Source organism: Urocitellus parryii, chromosome 10 (assembly GCF_045843805.1).
Source record: "Urocitellus parryii isolate mUroPar1 chromosome 10, mUroPar1.hap1, whole genome shotgun sequence".
NCBI classification, from domain to species: domain Eukaryota; kingdom Metazoa; phylum Chordata; class Mammalia; order Rodentia; family Sciuridae; genus Urocitellus; species Urocitellus parryii.
In genome coordinates this window covers 68,020,973-68,038,679 of record NC_135540.1, presented here as the reverse complement: position 1 = coordinate 68,038,679, position 17,707 = coordinate 68,020,973, and the positions used below count along the sequence as shown (strand labels likewise).

General features: G+C 37.5%; 3 pseudogenes; 2 read left to right on the top strand and 1 right to left on the bottom strand.

The window, feature by feature from the left end:
* Positions 1–227: 227 nt before the first annotated feature.
* Positions 228–1,248, bottom strand: LOC144257154 (la-related protein 1B pseudogene; annotated as a pseudogene).
* Positions 1,249–10,005: 8,757 nt separating this feature from the next.
* LOC144257315 (ras-related protein Rab-6A pseudogene) lies at positions 10,006–10,533 on the top strand (annotated as a pseudogene).
* Positions 10,534–16,012: 5,479 nt separating this feature from the next.
* The window catches only part of LOC144257153 (cilium assembly protein DZIP1-like), a 39,004-nt pseudogene continuing 37,309 nt past the window's right edge, over positions 16,013–17,707 (top strand).

Sequence of the window (17,707 nt, the reverse complement as noted above, 5' to 3'; positions counted from 1 at the left end):
GCCCAGCCACACAGAAAAGGGAAGGCAGCTTCTGGAATGCCAGATGAGGTCTCAGCTCTGTCTCAGGTCATAGCACAGGTGGTCATCTCCACTGTCATGTGGCCTAGGGGTCAACAGTTGACACTCTCACACAGAAGGTAGTCTGGTAGCTTCCATCTCTACAGCATGGTTTGTTTCGGTATTTAAAATGCATTTCAGTGAGCCATTTGCTCTACTGCACATCCCCATCAGATGACATCCAGGGCATCAGTAGATAATAATCCTGACTGTGAGCAAAAGGCTTGTCCTTGCACAAACTCCAGACAATTCATCAGCTGAGAGAAGTCTGTCTGTGGCACACTGCTGGGAGGAGGGCCCAGGGGATTGGCCATTTTTCTGGTTCTATCTTTCTCCTCATTTTCTCACCTGCAACTTCTACTTCTGTGTTGTCCTTCAGGGCCTCTAAAATGAGGTTCAAGTTTGTGCTGAGAGCCTGAACTCAGTGAAATCCAACAATCAGGGATATAGGCAAGAAACCTTGCTCATCCATCTTTCTCTGAAAAAAAAAAAAAAAAAGTCATGTTCCAAGTTTTCTATACTGAAGTAATATTCAATTCAATGCTTAATATACTCTGTAAGCAATGCTTCTTCCACAGGATACACCTGTACACCCTTTCTGTTGTCATAGTAATACATCATACTGGCGTTACTTTCTGTTTGAAATGGCTGATCTGTCCTTTCACCAAGTTCTCGGTAACCATATGAATAATCAAAGTTCACTGGAGGGTTTCCTCTGCCTTATCCTGTTCCCTGTCCTAGTCCTCTTCCTTGACTTTTGAAGGAACCTCATATATTACCCCCTCACTCCTCACACTGGACACTTCATCCTGATCATCCCTTTTTTGTCTGTCTCCCCTCCAACTTCGCGTGTCATTTCTCCTGTTATGGGAAGACTTGTTTGCTTCAGGTTGACACCAAGAGCTGTGGAGGATCCAGGTCTCTCCGGACTCTCTGGCCTTACATCTTCTGAGTGCAGTGGTACTCACTTGTGTTTATGAGCTCTTTCCCTGACTGCTTGACTGGGCATCCTCACTGACATTTTCAATAGGACTTTCTAATTTTGTTTCCTGTTACTCCTCATTTCAACCTTCTCTCCTTTTTTGCTTTCCTAATTTCTTCCTTCTTATTTCCTTGGATGATGACACTCTGAGATGGCAAAACGGTTTTTCCAGTGCTCACTAACTCTCCGGGTTTTGGCCAGTTTGCCATATCACGGAAATCACTGGCCTTATTGGATTTCCTTGTCTAGAGTTTTCCTGCGTTTATTCTGAGCTCTGCCTGCAGGGTCTCCAGCCCGGGCTGCAGCGCCCATAATGGCGAGGGACATGCGCTCAGGAGGCTTTTTGTTCCAGGGGTTCTCCTTGGGCAGTGGCAGCTTCCCCTCAGGGCCCAGACCCCAGCGGATCCTGGGCGTCTTTGGCTGGCAGCTCTCTGACAAAGGGGCCCCGGGGCTGCCGCACCTTGTGCACCTGGTGGAGCGCCTGCATGCGCAGGAGCGCCCGCACCCACAGCAGTGGCAGCTTAGGACTCTCCCCACACCCCTTCTCCTGGCCGCCCTCTCAGCCTCCCCGCCCTCCTGCTCCAGAAAAGAAAAAATTTCCTTGGGAATCCCTTCAGCTAAAGTTCATCACAAATTCTGCTTTGCATAAAAAAGAACAAAACTCAAGACAAGTTTTGATCACTATATATAAGAATTACCTTTCCTCACATTCCCAATTATATATGTTTCACTTCTCCCTTAACATACAGCGGGAGTGGACCTAACATTCATATTTATGCCAATATTCTGTATATGGAATATATTTATCAACTAAGCCACTAGAGATTTCTAAGTTCTCACCAGATCAGTTTGGGAATTCATGTCTACCAATAGTCTACATATTTTTTTAATCATGATTCTCCAAATTCTTCCAGCCTTCAACTTTTATCCGATTCTAAAGTCACATTAATATGGCCCTTCAGTATCCCTGTATTTGTTTTATGGCTGACAACATTGGATGACATTGGCTCTTCTCCATGTATTTTCTTCTGTCTGTCCCAAATTTTCCTCTTCCAATCTCTTATAATAACAAGTCATTTGCTATGGCACTCAGATAATTCTGGGTCATCTCTTTATCTCAAGATCATTCACACTGTTAAACATGCAAAGATCATGTTTTCCTTAACAGTGTAATCTGTATGAGTTTCAGAATTGAAGATGGAGTCATCACATTGAAAGCCACCATTTCATCCACTCCATGTGGAATTTGCCTGTCTGAGAGGACATGGAGATTGCTGATAGGTTGTTGATAAAGTAAACTGACCACAATGAAAACTTGCACCTAATGGTAAGTTTTTGAAAGGCTTATGTGGAAGTGTTGTAAACTATGGGAAAGATTTCCCAAAGCAATTTTTCTGCCATATTCATTTAGCTCCTATCTGCATCTCATCTCTTCCAGCCTGCAGCTCATTTAGCTCCTATCTGCATCTCATCTCTTCCAGCCTGCAGCAACAGCTGTCTGACTTCTCCTCCTATTTCCCTATAATACAAGCCTCACACTGTACTCACTGTTATGTTTGAGCACATTCCAAATTTCTGTCTTTATATAACAAAGACCTAATGAGATCAACCATGGATATGCTGGAGTTATAAAAGTTATAAATTGTGTTTATTTATTTAATAACACTTAAATAGTGCTTACTACTTACTGAATTAGGCTAAGAACTTCTAAATATTAATAATACTAACTTGACCATCAAAAATTATCTTCATTTCACACGAGTTGTTCTGAAACTTATGTGCATTGAGATAGGGTGGGTTTAGTGTCTTGTGCAAGGTTGCAAACTCAGTAATGGTATGAAAGTAGTGGAGAGGCAAGTTCAAAGATCAAAAACACGGAGGTCAAATATCTACTATTACAAATTAGTAGTAAAATGTCAGAGGATAGCTATAGATGGGTTTGTGGTTTCCTAACATTTGCATTAGAATAAAATTAACCAGTGAGATTATGGGTTTCTTAACAGTCCAGCAGGGACCCTCTGTTCAGGAAAGCTGCTTAGAAAATAAGCCATAGACTAAGTCATTTTTGTCTATGGCCTGCTCAAATCCCTTGTCAGTGAGCCTCTCTTACTCTTCTGGACCCAACTGAATAAAGATGGACAGGGGGCTGAAATATGACCCGATCTTTCCATATGGGCACATGTGAAGTGAAGAGCATGTTTTCCCTCCTCAATCTCTCCCTGAGCTTACACTCGTCCTTTACTTTTGGTGCAACTTTTCATCACTGCCCTGAAATAAACTCCCAGGTATTCCTGAAAGTTTTAGTGGCATGGTATTATTTTTATTTTTAAAGGAAAAGCTTATTGATAAAAGGTGGTTGTTTTCAATTTTAAAATTTATATAACATGAAAAGACCATCAAATGTATGATATGTCAAGGTCATTGTACTGTCATGTGTAACTAATTAAAAAAAAGAGAAAAGAACTGCTTTCTCATATTTTCTGAAACTGTTATCTTACTGATTGTTTTTATTGATCATAATAGTTATGGGATAAATGAATCTTTATGATTCCTTATTCACAGCTCTGAGCTTCATAAGGAAAGTTCATGAATTCATTATTTTTGTTTTAGATTATTTCTCTTACAATGTTATCATGAATAAACATGTTTTTAGATTGAACATCAAGTCCATTTGTAATGTATTTTATATAATATATTTAACAATTTTACATATGATTAGAAAATATATTAATATAAGGCCTAAAAAAGACAAAAAACAAAGGGAAATTCTCACATTGAGGCAAAAGGAAAGAATTGTAAAGATGAGAGAACTTTGTTGCTCATAGTTTCAGAACAACTCAAAACAATGAACTGTTGAACCCAGATTTGGAAGAGTTTTTTTAAGACATATCTATGGTCAAATGGCTGTTATTCAATACATACTTGTTGAATGAATGTCTAACAAATAATAATAAATTACTTTTGAAACAATCATGACTTCCTACTTGGAATGCCTTTCCCTGACCTTCCATATTTATCCCTCAGGTCTTATCTTGAATATCAGCTTATTTGGGAAACCTTCTTGGCATTATACTCTTGTATAAAAATGTGTCAGAGACAAAAGAAGTACTGTGTTTCTAGATCTACCATAGAGGGATGGCCTCTGTTCCTAGCTCTATATTATATATCCACAACACTCTGTAATTAACTCTACACAAAATTTAGTATCATTTCATCTAAGTAAGATCTCATGCAATTTTAAATCTTCAGTAGATACTTTTAAATGCACACTAGCATTTGATTTATATTGTTAAAGTCAACATACTAATGCTGCTATTTTTAATTTCCCACAGTTTAGAAAATACTTTTATTTAAGATTGTGGGTTTAAAAGTTCTGTGGTTAAATGAATTATTTATTTTCAGCTTTATGGGATGCTTTTTATGAAAGTAATTTGCCCTTGTGTTCTTGACCACAGTTCTCTTTCTCACTGTTAATACAGCAATTGCCACCAGCTGCTTACCCAAAGCTAGAAGATGTCATAAAAGTTTTTTGAAAGTTAAAATATATGGAAATTTAAAGTTAATGTTATATAAGGAAAAGTAAAAGCTATTATGAGGGCAGAATTTTTCTTTAGATGTGGGGCTTCAATAAAAACCTGTGTTAATAATTGTGCTGATACACAAATAATCTCATTTTTCCATTTCTATAAAAGAAGCTGAGCTGGAATGAGATGGACATCACTACCCTATGTACATGTATAAAAAAGTCATGAATCGTGTGAATATATTTTATATGCAAGCAGAGAGATGAAAAATTGTGCTCTACGTATGTAATATCAATTATAATGTATTCTGTTGTCATATATAACAAATAAGAATAAAAAATTTAAAAATGAAGCTGAAGAAATTTGGACATACTTCCACCATTAAGATCATTTGAAGCAAATTTCATTAGTTTTATATTTACTTGTTATTCAAATGAAAATGTTAATCAGAATAACTTTAAATTCATTCATACTGTTATTATAATTCAAAATTGATAGAGGTCTACGGGCTTGAAAAATTAACCTGAATTTAGTGCCATGATACTCTCTTCTTTGGAGGGAGTTTTTCATAGCACTTCAGTGGCTTCTAGGCCAACATATTTTTTGGTATATTTGAATAACGCCTAGATCATATATTTACCCAAGACCATTCAGCCCCCAGTGGCCACAGGTCACCTCCAGGAAGAGGATTCAGCTGTGCTTCCTCATGAACATTAGAAAATATGAAAGAATGTCTACAGTTCACACTGAAGGAGATCCATCCAAGGGAGCCCATACTCCCCACAGCAACAACCATTTCAGCTACTGAAAGCTTAGAGGCTGGCTCTCAAGAAACTATTAGGCCAACACACCTCCATGTTTGTGGAAGATTTACACTCTACCATGGTTTAGTACTCTTCTCCACCTCTTTCGTCATCGTGAGCTCCTGAGCATTACCCATTCCAGATATGCCATCGCAGATATCCTCCTCCTTCTCGCTATAATTGTCTCATTTTTGATGATGACAATTTTATGTCATTATTTGTGATGTCTTTTGGAAGTATTTTTGTGTTAATACATGGTTCACATGCACATTCTATGAATATTCATATTTTATGGTCTATATATTCTATAAACTAACTCTACTAGGTGCATTTGAATCAGGTTCCAGATAGGTGCTTTCTGACAAATTCAGTGCATGAGCACCATATCAGTTTCTCTGCCCTTTATCAAAATATAACTGTGCCCTCTATAATAAAAGTCTGATCTCAGCCCTGTGAAGGAGGTTCTTCTTTGGGTATTATAGGGGTGGTGTTTGCTACAGATAGTTTGATTCTTTATTTTGAAAAGAATTCTCTTATTACTAGACAATTTATAAACACTCCAATTTCCTGTTATTCCAATTCCTTGCCCTAGTTAATTTCTTATGTGCAACTCCCAATTCAAATTACTGTGTGGTTTATCTCTCCTGATTAGACCCTGTTACATATCACTATGAGCCTCCATGTTTCACTTGTAAGACTATTTTTAAGAGATGACACCATTATGCCTATAGTTGAGCAAAATTAAGACAATACATTTCACATGCCTTTAAGAAATATCTTAGAATCCCTTGATTGAGCAGTTTTTCCTGAGTGTGAGGAAGAACTGGGAGTTTCCTCACATGAGTATAGCATGTGATCTCTGTGATCACATGAGATCTCTGTGCACCTGTGCATTTGTCTGTCTTCTCTATCTCTATGTCCTATACCTTCATCGCCTTCACTACCTTCAGTCTTAGTTATCAGTGTTCTCCCATATTTGTCTTTTAGTTTTGAATCCTAGCTTTGCTGTTAACAAGTAATTGCTTGATCTCAATTTCCTTCTTGGGAAGGTAGAGATAAAAAATAATAAATTCATTAAATCAAGTACATTAAAGTTCACCATGTAAAATAAGGTGATGTTACTTGTGTTTGTTAAATGTTTTTCTCTTTTATGTGTTTAATTTAAAAATAAATTATTTTTTAGTTGTAGTTGGACACAATACCTTTATTTTATTTATTTACTTATATATGGTGCTGAGGATTGAACCCAGGTCCCTGCACATGCTAGGCATGCACTCTATTGCTAAGCCACAAACCCAGCCCTAAATTTTAAATTATATGTAAAACCATTTCAGAAATGTGTCCTGTAGACTAAAATAAAATGTAGGTATTAACAACTAAACTTCACTAGCACACTATATTTGACAGCCCTTTTCATGAATTGCATTGAACTGGAAGAGGATAGTTGGACATACTGGTGCAAACTGAGTGTTCAATAAATATATCCTCGATAGATGAAAGTAGAGAGGAAAGGAGAGAGAGAGAGAGATACTAGCTCTGGGCTTAAGTCCCGTAAATCTCTTCTCCATATCACAGCTACCATTCTTAAATGAAATGCAAAAATGAATTCCTTACAAAATATACAGTGTAGGAACTGAGACTAAATGGATTTGAAATATCTTTGGGGTAAATGGAAATTTTCTAAAACTTTTATGGTGATATTTGCACAATTCAGTACATTTACTAAAAAACTATTGAATTGTACACTTACACCAGGTTAATTTTATGATATATGTTACAATCCATTAAAGCTACTTAAAAATTCAAATTACATTTTATTTTAAAAGCTTTGAGGTTCCTTCAGAGATGCTTATGACTTAATAAAACACACACACACGTGTGTGTGTGTGTGTGTGTGTGTGTGTGTGTGTGTGTAATTATCAGATGAGGCTGAATGTGCTGTGCTGAAAGAGGGGAATAAAACAGGGTACAGTAGACCCAACAATTGGAACTTAATCCAGAAGATTTATGAATTCCAAGGCAAGCCAGGTGATTTTACAGGATCTAAGCTGTCATTTGTTAAATGTCTGTGACACAAATAGATCTTATACTAGGCAGTTTACATATATTATAAAATTTAATTTTACATTTCTTTGTGTGTGTGTGTGTGTGATTATTTTTATCAGGTGATTGAACCTCGGGGTGCTTAAACACTGAGCCACATCCCCAGTCCTTTTTAAAATATTTATTTAGGGAAAGGGTCTCATTAAGTTGCTAAGGGCCTCACTAATTTGCTAAGACTGGCTTTAAATTCAAGATCTTCCTGTCTCAGCCTCTTGAGCTACTAGTATTACCGATGTGCACCACCACGCCTCGCTATGTGTATTCTTAAATTATTTTAATATATCTTGGGATGATTTTCAAAATACTTTGAGGACAGGTTTATATTCAGATGTTTTGTTCTTTAATTGAAACTCATCCCTGTTAGTTTTGTGAGCCAGTGATGTAAAGTCTTCAGATGGAAAATTGTTTTTGTTTTTTTTTTTTAATACAGTTTCTTAGCCACATCCTATTTTTGTGTACATTAATGGATATTTGCACTTGGAAACATGGTTAAATATGTTTTACCTCAGAATTAGGATAAATAGGATGATATGATAATCTCCATATTAAAAAAGGATAATGATTTGTAAACCAATTGATTGGATTTAAAACATTCTAGGGATTGACATACTTGTTTGCACATAGGAATAAATATAGCATACTATTTAAATTGGATATTATTTCTCTTCAAACCCAAAATATCCTATGAAATCACAGGATGAGTGCATCTCCCATTGGAAGATGTTGCTAAGTGCAAGGTGATCATGATCCCTCCCTAAGGTACTTGTTTTTCCAGCTGGAATTCTATAAGATGTTCCCCAAAGACACTTAACTTTTCTCCTGGAAAGTTAAGAGGAATGGACCTTCATATTTATTTGAAAGCTTCATTCATTTTCCAATTTTTATGAGGAGTCCATCCTTTTTCCACTTGCAGATGAGGTAGAAACTTCCTCTCTCTTTGGCAATAAAATGTGTGACTATAGCTAGTTCAGCTTAAAAAAAAATAGCTCCTCTTAGATCAGCATTTTCTGAAGTGTGGTATATTACTAGAAGTAGACAAACAAACACAAATTCAATTTGCTACTTCTTTTAATGCTTATTACAAAAGAGAATGCCTGGTTGTACCATGCTTATCAGTACCTGAATGTTATTGCTAAAGACTAGAGTAGGTGTCAGAATCCTTTCTAGAGCAAGTGATGAATTACTGGTACAGTGCTCAGGTATGCCTGAGAAAGTGTTGCTGCATTTTTTTAAAAAATATCTTTAGTTGTACATAACTTTATTTTATTGATATTTCTATGTTGTGCTGAGGATTGAACCCAGTGCCTCACACATGCTAGGCAACCATTCTGTCACAACCCCAGCCCTGTTACTGCATTTTTTATAGTGATACAGTAAAATCTTATTTTCAAAAAATGGTAATAAATAAATATAACATATTCACAAACAATTGTAAATTGGAATCAAACCTCTGCTTTGTTTTTTCTTCCTCTTTTCTTCCTCTTCAAGTCAACATGGGTCAATAGGTAAAAGTGGAATTTTTAAAATATAAAGGTATATTCTGTGAGGGAAATGTTAATACAAGGGAATGATTGTGATGAAATCAATTATGTATCTTTAGATAGATATGAAGACCAAAATTAGTAATTGCTTGAATCATCTACTACTATTATAGAAGGATCAGCTGTAAAGAAAACTATTATCCCACAAGTATGATAAAAAATATTTGAAGTTTGTTTTTTCATGAGCATGTCGAGAATGAACCTATTTCCTTGTATGTATATATAAACTTCCTCAAAAATTTCCACATAAAATTAATCATTTGATCTGGATATTCCACTCTTAGGTACATACCAAAAGAACTGAAAATTGATAACCGAAACAAGTCTACACCTGTGTAGAACTGTGTATAGGGTAGCACTATTCACAATAGCCAATGGTTAGACAGGGGAGAATGGGTGCCAATTGTTTAATGAGTATGAGTTTCCTCTAGGGGTGATGAAGAAAATTTTTTGCAACAAGAGAAAGCTTAGGCACTCAGCAGGTTGGGCAGCGGCGACAGCTGTGGGAGTCCAGGCACTGCATGTGAAAGGTCCCTGATGCGTCTGAGGATCCAGCTCCTCCACCCTCAGCCTTTCCCACCCTAGTCTCCATACCAGGCGCTGAGGGAAGAGAAGGCCCTAGCCTCTGGAGCCCCGCGCACACCCCTGGCTGCCTCCGACACTGCCCTCCTTCCCTTTGCTGTGGCTGACCTGCCTGGGTGCGAGGCTCCTCTGCTGGAAGGCAGCAACAGCTGCGTGCTATGGAGAGTCCTGTTGCCCTCAAGCCTTGATCCTTTGCCTGGCCCTGCAGGGGTCGAGAGAACTCAGCGCCTGCCATTCCGCTCGCCTTCTTCCACAGCCGGTTGGAGCAGCTTTGGTCCTGGAGGTCTCTGGGCTGAGGCTGTGGCAGCTCCTAGGGCTCCATCACTTCCGCGGACGGAGACTTCAGGAATCCTCTGAGGAAATTCAAGCTAGGAAAACAGAGCATTGGAAAAACATCCTTGATCACCAGATTCATGTATGACAGTGTTGACAACACTTATCAGGCAACAATTCGCATTGACTTTTTATCAAAAAACCATGTACTTGGAGGATCGAACAGTATGATTGCAATTATGGGACACAGAGGTCAAGAGCGGTTCAGGAGCTTGATTCCTAGCTACATTCGTGACTTCACTATGGCAGTCATTTTTTTATGATATCACAAATGTTAACTCATTCCAGCAAACTACAAAATGGATTGATGATGTCAGAACAGAAAGTGGAAGTGATGTTATCATCAAGCTAGTAGGAAATAAAACAGATCTTGCTGACAAGAGGCAAGTTTCAATTGAGGAAGGAGAGAGGAAAGCCAAAGAGCTGAATGTTAATTTCATTGAAACCAGAGCAAAAGCAGGATACAATAAATCAGCTCTTCCGACCTGTAGCAGCAGGCTTTGCCTGGAATGGAAAGCACACAAGACAGAAGCAGAGAAGACATGATTGACATTAAAGTGGAAAAGCCTCAGGAGCAACCAGTCTGTGAAGGAGGCTGTTCCTGCTAATCTCTCATGGCATCTTCAACCCTTCTCCAGAAACTCATTGCTTTGGCTCCGTTACTCTGTACTCTTTCATTGATTGCAGTGTGACTATTGGCTTGAACAATTTCCCTTTAGTAATAACGTATTGCAATTCATCATTGCTGCCTGTTTTGTGGAGATGATCTATTAGCTTCAGGAGCACAAAAATATCAGTGTCTTCATTATTTATATTTTAAAAAAGCCAAAAGATTCCAGCATATTTCCAGTGATAACCTTAAAGATCAGATACATTTTCTTCACATTTTTTCTTTTTTAATGTTATGATAACATACTTTAAAATGATGGAAATCTCAACATTATGAGCATGGCTTGGTTAAGGAGTAGTATGTTCTCAGCAACATTTACCTACCTACTTGATCTTTACCTGCTTTTCTCACCTCTCTCTTATATTCATTCCCTATTCTCACCCTCCCACAAAACAAACAGGAGGTGGCAATGCAGCAAATCCATTGGAATTATCCTTTACAGATAACCACTTGCTCTAGGCCAAGATGTCCAAAATTATTCTTGAGCACTGATATAAATTATGTTTTGACCTTCTTTGAGGTCAAAACATAGCTTTCATGGTGGTCAATGCTTAAATGAGGAAAGGGTTCTGGTGTATCCTCAAAATGAGTCCTAATGAACATACGTGAGTACTTACAAATAGATGAGCATAAAATTTATTTCTGACCAAGACAAATGACCCTTTCACATGTACTTTATTAGACTCTGGGAGAAAAAAAATAACCAAGTGCTTCAGAATAGGTTTTCAATGTTTAATTATTCATCATAAAATCAGTTCCAATTAACTCTTTCTCCCAAGGTTTTTAAAATTGTTGATATAGCTATTGTTTGTTTTAAAACAAAAAATTCCACCACCACCCTTTTAAGTAACAGATTTTGCTTGTATTTTCTGTCTTTTAAAAAATGTTATGCAGGGCTGGGGATGTGGCTCAAGCGGTGGCGCGCTCGCCTGTCATGCATGCGGCCAAGGTTGGATTCTCAGCACCACATACAAACAAAGATGTTGTGTCCGCCGAAAACTAAAATAAATAAATATTTTTAAAAAATTAAAAAATGCTATGCAGGCAAGGCATTGAAAAAATCAATTTCCTTTAAGAAACAGTAGAAGAATTTAAATTTGATGACTTGATCAAAACTATGACAAATAGAAATAATGATATCTAAAGCTTACCCACAATAGAACCCTCACAGAATAGCAAAGACCCTACTCTGAACATTTGAAGTCAAAATTAAAATGGAAATAATTTTTGTAAGCCCCTAGAGGCAGATAAGAACATCGAAAAGGGAAAGGAGAAAATGGAAATAAAAGTCAATATTATGCAGATTTATGCCTTATGTTTTAGCATTCTTTAAAAAATGTTGGGTCTTTCAAGCTGGTTTTGCTTTTTATTAGATCTGTGTAGTTTGGTTAATTAACCAGTGATTTAGTTTTATATTTAAGCTACAATTAATCTTTTTTTCCTTTTGTTATATTTATTTCTTTGCCTTTTTTAACTTTGAATTTTTAGATATTTTGATGAATCATTTTAGAGCTTCATCACCATGGCAATATGTATTTTCCTTAAAACACTGCAAGCAAATATATTAGTAGTGCACCCTTTTAATCTATACTAGTTATTGTGAGATTGCTGTGTAAGTTAATAAACACATATGTAAATACATTGTTTGCAGGGAGAAAATTTCTGAGTTAAAGCTCAGGAAAAGCCTGCTGAATTTATGTTGTAAGCATTACTTAACACAGTATAAAGACGAAAAGACAACAAAAATAACTTCATATTTCCTCATCTTCTCATTGCTAAAAAACACTTAACTCAGAAAACCTTGCTCCCCTCTATTCCTCTTCCTCCTTCACTTCTCACGTATTGTTACCTGGTAATATTCAGAGAGCACTTGGATTACGCATCTGAATAGAGAAATGTTTTCAGGTAAGCATTAGCCCACATACGTATAAATTATACTCAAAGATGAGATGAAGTTGTAAAGTGCTTTTATAATAGAATATTATTGTTAAAACCAAAAAAAAAAAAAAAAGAAGGAATGAATCCACAACATTCTGAATACACTATATGCCTTGAATTGAATTATGCACTTCAAAACCATAAATTTTTATGTCATGAAAATTTTACCTCAATTAAAAAAATGCAAATATCTATCTATCCTGTAGTGTGGTATGCTTAATAAATAGAATGATGTTAGTTATGTATAAGCATTACTTGTTTTAGGAATTACATATCTATTTCATGGTTTTCTTTTAATGGTAAATTACATTAATTTTCTACTTTTAGGAATATACATTTTCCTTTTAAGATAAATTTTAAGTTTAAGAGGATTAATATAAAAGAAAGAAATGATAAAGTTGCTACAGATGACAAATGAAGAAAATTAAGAGATGAGTGAAAACAGTAGAAACTTCAAGAAACACTGTATTATATGTTCAAGCCAATTAATTTTTAATGAGAACATATTGGGTACTAGTTATTGTTCATCAAAGTTGAACAAAATTTGTTTCTTGCTATCAGGACTTTCATCTAGTAAGGTGATAAACCACATTCATAGATAAATTTAGGCAGAGGCTAAATGTGCCAAGTGCTCAAACAGACTGAGGTGAAGATCAGGAACCTGTTTGGTTACCAGTACCATTCAAGAAAATGAATGTAGATTATATATATATATGAGAGAGAGAGAGAGAGAGAGAGAGAGAGAGAGAGAGAGAGAGAGAGACAGAGAGAGAGAGAGAAACTAAAACCAAAGATACCAACTTAGTTTAGGCATTGTTGGTTGGTAGAAAGGGTATTGATGGGACACTATTTTAGAGAAAAATTTGCCTTCAAAGTTAGAGATGAGGAGCAGCAGTAAATAATAAATGCACAAGCCATGTATTTAAGTTCTATGCACTGTATTAACTTCTGCCTGTATTTTTTCTCTCTCAGTAACCTGACAGTTATCCGAGTTCCCTGTCCTTGATGATAGTATGCTAAAGCACTTAAGAATGTGGGCTCTGAAGCTCAATTGCCTTGGTTCAAATTTCAGTTCCATTAGTTATATGTCATGTAAAGTTAGTGACATAACTTGATTTTACTATCTTGGTTTTCCAACTTGTGAAATGACAATAGTGTTATTATATACACTGCAAATTTGCAGTAATGATTAAGTCAAATGATTAAGTGGATAAAGCATTTTTTTATTGTGGTGCTGGGAATCAGACCCAAGTGATGTATAATAGGTAAATGCTTCACCACTGAGCTATACCCAGCCTTGACAAAATGTTTTTAACATTGATTTGAACTTAGTAAGTGATGAATAAATGATAGCAATTATCATCATTTTTGGTCTATTAGTCCTGTACAATCTACCTCCTAAAAATATTGTTGAATATCCCCCAATCCCACTGCCTTAGTTTAAGACTTTATGTAGTCAAAGTTGCAATTTTACCCTAACTGGTCTTGCTTCATCTCACCCAAAGTCAGAGGGCTAACAACATCCTGATACTCTCTTGCTTAGTCTCATATAAGTCTCAACTCAGGTGACATCTTTTGAAACTTTCCCCAATCCTCTACCCTAGGCCAGTTACAGTCATCCATTTGCATTTATGTCACCTTGAGAATACCCCAATTATAGCACATCTCATGGTCCTATGACTACTTGATGATCCTTAGGCTATGAATCCTTGAAAGTTGCTGGTACAAAGTAGATACTTATTGAATGCTTAAGTAGATGAATGGATGATTTCTGCCTGTGGACTGCTGGCTCACAGTCTATACTCAGAAAGTTAAGGTAAACACACTGAAGAATAAATAACTATGAAGATTGTGTGGTAAGTGCTGTAAAAGTTCAGGGAAAAAGGGGCATTTGGTGAGTGTTGGAGTAATGTAATTAGGCCTCAAAAAGATAGAGCTTGATTTGGAATTGAAGAAAAAGTAAAACTTGAAAAGAAGGGCAACCACCATCTGTGCAAGGGAGATATTTTATGAGTTCAATGGATGGTGACATAAAAAACGTAACATTTGCAAAACAGAAGACACTGGTCTAACTAGGTTGTTTGGGTGGGAGTTATATGTTGAAAATTACAAGTAGTTATCATAAACAGTGTGTGTTCTAAGGATATGTTTACAAATTATTAGGACTTTAGGGATCATATACATGATAATGAGATTTCTGAGCCACCCCAAGATACTGTAATTAACCTACTTAAGTAGTCCAAGTGGCCTAGGACAGCACTGGTCTGAGCTTTAGGGCCTGTAGAAGCAGAGGGTCAGAAAAGCTGTGGTGGATTTGGGACAAGAAGATAAATTGGTAGAGGAAGTCAAGCTTTGTCTTTAGCCTATGGCTCTCTCTACACCCATTTTTACATGTTGAATTCTTGGTTCTACAGCTCAGTTCCTCTATCATTTCCCAAGATCTCTGTGCTGCTAACTACCTTGAAAAAAGCAGTACAGCTGAGGGTGCTGGGTCTCACCTCCAGCCTGCCCCACTCCCTCAGGGTGACAACTCTTTGATATTTAAAGAGACTTGATTGACATATCATGTTTCATACATTAGATTCAAGTTGGTTATGAACTCCCATTTTTACCCCAAATATAGATTGCAGAATCACATCTGTTACACATCCACATTTTTACATAATGCCCTATTAGTAACTGTTGTATTCTGCTACCTTTCCTATCCTCTACTATCCCCCCTCCCCTCCCCTCCCATCTTCTCTCTCTACCCCATCTACCCATCTACTGTATTTCATTTCTCTCCTTGTTTATTTTCCCGTTCCCCTCACAACCTCTTATGTGTAATGTTTTGAACAACCAATAAAAAAAAATAAAAAAAAAGACAAAAAAAATAAATAAAAAATCAATTAAAAAAAAGAAAAAAAATAGAAAGCATAACACATAGTGGGAGAGGAAGTAGAGATAGGAAGGTATTTTTGACAGGAGGTTAAAGTAATCCTCTTTCAAGAGAGTATACTTAATAGTAACCTATTTTCAGTGATCTGAGGGAAATAAAAGAGAAGTCATGTGAAAATCTGAGGTAAGAATATTCTAGACAGAGGGAATGTCCATACAGTTTCTGAGATGGTATAGTGTTTGGTGTACTGCATGAGCATTAAAAAGGCCATTTGGACTTGAGGGGGCTTGAGTGAAATGGAAGCCTGCCACAAATCAGATGGGCTGGGTACATATTAAGCTATTGAGCAAAGAACCTCCATACTTATTGACATTGACATTTATGGTCTTAATATGATTGTTCTCTGTTATCTGTCCATTAAATATACATGACAAATTGAAAAAAAAAAAGACTTGATTGAACTCATTCAGGACAATGTGTGAATAACTGATAGCTACCTCATTCTGGCAGCTTACTTACTATAATTTTAACAGCCTTCTCCTTAGCTCAAATCAAATGAACTTGTAATTGCTGGAATTTTTGACAGTACTATAGACCAATAATGGGGTGGGATAAGGGTTGAAGAAAGAGAGAGTTCCACTACATAAGATATTTTGATAAGGGAAACCTTGGATAAAAGATTTTCATAGTTCCCTTTCTTCTTCACCTCCCTCCCCAAGTTGTTCTTGTGTATTCTTCTACACAGAGCTGCAAGTTGTATAGTTTTGTTTTCATAGCTTCATGGCAGTTCTTGGTAAGTATTGTTATTCATTTGTGCACGCATCTAGGACAATCTGTAATGGAAAATAGGGTTGATTACAAAGGCAGGGGCCTTTGAAAGTGGAGATGATGAAAGCAATAAAGAAGGAACAATTAATTCTAAATTTTGGATTAGAAATTATGGGGTGTCTACTTGAATCTTGACTTGTAATGGTTAATATAAAATCTTATTGTACCTGCTGTTTTTATTTTACTTTTTTATTAAAACTGTTAATATCTGGTTCCCTAGTCATCTGAATCTTCTCTGTGGCTCCTGAACAGTCTTTCTTTAAGATTAAGGCTCTTTGAGGCTTTTGTGTTCTTGTATTCCCAAGTAGCCCAAAGAATTTATACCCTGTTTCTATATTTTAAAATTCAAACCCAATGTTAGCAAAACGCCAAGACTACTTTATAAGACAATATTTTTCTTCTTAGTAAAAGTATTCAGCCCCTGCAACTGTCCTCCGGAATACAACAGAGATAGCAGTTAATGATCTGCATCCATTAGCCCACACAGCTGCAGGAGATTCTGCCCTCTTCCCCAAGCTATGCATGGTAAACCATATTGCAAATAGACTTTCCCCCTGAGAAACCCTGTTGTTGTTTTCTTCTTTATAATGTTCATTATGTTAATATCTTTGATGTTTCTACCCTCCCAGTCAGAAGAAAGGAGGAGGCAAGGTAGTGGGGAGATAGAGATTTGAGACACTTTCTTAAGCCTAAATTATAATGCTGTAATTGGAACAGGATTCATAGGCTTTAATCAAATGCATATGTTTTTCTACATGTTGAAAGTTAAAGAGAACAGCCAGAGGAGCCGGGCAGCGGAGGAAGAGGCCTGAAGGAGATCGCTGAGGGGTTGGGGGCGGGAGGGGGGTGGGGGATTCTGAGGCGCCAGTGGCCTGGAGTCTGGAAGGCCCTGAACGGCGCCAGGCGACCAGCCTCGCCACAACTTGCCCAGACGAGACACGCTTCATCTTGCACCCTGGAAGAAGGAGTCCGCCCGCCTGCTCCTCGACCTCCACGAGCCCCGCCTGAGCCAGCAGAGCCCCTGGGATCTGTGTCCCCTGAGACTCTCCGTCAGCCTGCAGCGCCCGGTACCCGCCCAGGAGCGCGCAGCTGGGGTGTTGGGGATACATCAGTGAGCAAGAGAGACCACAGCCCTTGTTCCCGCTGATCCTGCAGCCCAGTGGATGGAGCCCTCAGTCCACAGACCTGCCAGGAAAGAAAAAAAATTTCCTGGTGGTTGGTCCAAGCAGGGACTCCCCGGTGGATTGAGGAATGTCTGGCTTTCCCTCAGCATCTTGATCTCTGTGGTAACCACTGGCAGCCCCCAGAAGACCCCCAAAATGAGAGGCCTGAAGTCTTCAAGTTGCTACTAGAAATATTTTGGTCTCTCCAGAAAATAATGCAACCCCCACACAAGTTTATAAGGGTGCTGGGCGCAAGCTGACCGCGCGCTGGCCGGCGCGCCCTTTGCTCTGGGTCCGGCGGGGCG